Source organism: Durio zibethinus, unplaced genomic scaffold, assembly GCF_047325235.1.
Source record: "Durio zibethinus cultivar Kanyao isolate XHJ-2024 unplaced genomic scaffold, ASM4732523v1 HiC_scaffold_3, whole genome shotgun sequence".
In the NCBI taxonomy this organism is placed as follows: domain Eukaryota; kingdom Viridiplantae; phylum Streptophyta; class Magnoliopsida; order Malvales; family Malvaceae; genus Durio; species Durio zibethinus.
The window spans coordinates 3,483,793-3,486,292 of record NW_028323044.1 but is presented as its reverse complement, the minus strand read 5'-3'; positions in this window follow the sequence as shown (position 1 = coordinate 3,486,292).

Below are 2,500 nucleotides of genomic sequence, written 5' to 3'. Positions count from 1 at the left end.
CTGGGCCCTGGTGCGGCAGGTTGCCTCGACCACCATCGGCAGCCTCGACCACCATCGGCACACGCTGGGCCCTGGTGCGGGCGGTTGCCTCGACCACCATCGGCACACGCTCCGCCCTGGTGCGGCAGGTTGCCTCGACCACCATCGGCACACGCTGGGCCCTGGTGCGGGCGGTTGCCTCGACCACCATCGGCACACGCTGGGCCCTGGTGCGGGCGCTTGCCTCGACCACCATCGGCACACGCTCGGCCCTGGTGCGGTCGGTTGCCTCGACCACCATCGGCACACGCTGGGCCCTGGTGCGGCAGGTTGCCTCGACCACCATCGGCAGCCTCGACCACCATCGGCACACGCTGGGCCCTGGTGCGGGCGGTTGCCTCGACCACCATCGGCACACGCTCCGCCCTGGTGCGGCAGGTTGCCTCGACCACCATCGGCACACGCTGGGCCCTGGTGCGGGCGGTTGCCTCGACCACCATCGGCACACGCTGGGCCCTGGTGCGGGCGCTTGCCTCGACCACCATCGGCACACGCTGGGCCCTGGTGCGGCAGGTTGCCTAGACCACCATCGGCACACGCTGGGCCCTGGTGCGGGCGCTTGCCTCGACCACCATCGGCACACGCTGGGCCCTGGTGCGGGCGCTTGCCTCGACCACCATCGGCAGACGCTGGGCCCTGGTGCGGCAGGTTGCCTCGACCACCATCGGCACACGCTGGGCCCTGGTGCGGGCGCTTGCCTCGAGCACCATCGGCACACGCTCGGCCCTGGTGCGGTCGGTTGCCTCGAGCACCATCGGCACACGCTGGGCCCTGGTGCGGCAGGTTGCCTCGACCATCATCGGCAGCCTCGACCACCATCGGCACACGCTGGGCCCTGGTGCGGGCGCTTGCCTCGACCACCTTCGGCACAAGCTCGGCCCTGGTGCGGTCGGTTGCCTCGAGCGCCATCGGCACACGCTGGGCCCTGGTGCGGCAGGTTGCCTCGACCACCATCGGCACACGCTGGGCCCTGGTGCGGCAGGTTGCCTCGACCACCATCGGCACACGCTGGGCCCTGGTGCGGGCGGTTGCCTCGACCACCATCGGCACACGCTGGGCCCTGGTGCGGGCGGTTGCCTCGACCACCATCGGCACACGCTGGGCCCTGGTGCGGGCGCTTGCCTCGAGCACCATCCGCACACGCTGGGCCCTGGTGCGGCAGGTTGCCTCGACCACCATCGGCACACGCTGGGCCCTGGTGCGGCAGGTTGCCTCGAGCACCATCGGCACACGCTGGGCCCTGGTGCGGGAGCTTGCCTCGAGCGCCATCGGCACACGCTGGGCCCTGGTGCGGCAGGTTGCCTCGAGCACCATCGGCACACGCTGGGCCCTGGTGCGGTCGGTTGCCTCGAGCACCATCGGCACACGCTGGGCGCTGGTGCGGGCGCTTGCCTCGACCAGCATCGGCACACGCTGGGCCCTGGTGCGGCAGGTTGCCTCGATCACCATCGGCACACGCTGGGCCCTGGTGCGACAGGTTGCCTCGAGCACCATCGGCACACTATCGGCCCTGGTGCGGGCGGTTGCCTCGACCACCGTCGGCACACGCTGGCCCTGGTGCGGGCGCTTGCCTCGAGCACCATCGGCACACGCTGGGCCCTGGTGGGTTTAGGCACATCTTCAAATTTCTGCCGTGCCAATGCCATTTTTATGGCTTGTAAATTCATACAATGGTCCCCTAAGCCTTCACGTGAAGTTTCGTTGGAAGATGACTCGTTTTCTATTTTTCATGATTTTCGAAACTTTTTGCGGTTCGGGATTTTTTAAAATTTTTTTATAAGGATTTTTGGCTCCAAATTTTGTAGGCATGATCCTTCTATTTTTGTTGGCATGCACAAAAAAATTCAGCTAAAAACTCGAAGTAGAGAAGATTTTGTGACCGTTTGAAAAAAGTGTCCCCATTTCAGACACTTTAACGGCTACTGGTAGCAAACCTGTAAAATCTCAAATGCTCTTTAAGGGGGTGTGAATTCTCAGAGGTTTGATGAGGGATAGGGGGCCAACACAAGGCCAAGTACCAGCACCCATCGCACATCATGTGCGCACACCCCCCCGGCCCCCCTCCCAATCGCCGGAACCCCAATGCCGCCGGTCAGGTTCTCCGGCGGTACTCCGGCGATGCTCCGGCGATGCTCCGGCGATGCTGTCCCGAGTGAAAAAAATGCGGCACCAGCACATGCTGGAGCCAAGCATGGGCACCGTGGCTCAAAATCGAACTTCGGCCAAGGCCTCGACCATCAATGGCACATGATGACGCATGGTGATGGCACATGCATCGACCATCATCGGCATAGGCTGCCCTTCGGTACGGGCACTTGCCTCGACCGCCATCGGCACAAGCTGGGCCCTGGTGTGGGTTGTTGCCTCGATCACAATCGGCACATGCTGAGCCTTGGTGCGGGCGGTTGCCTCGAGCACCATCGGCAGACCCTGGGCCCTGGTGCGGCCGGTTGCCCCGATA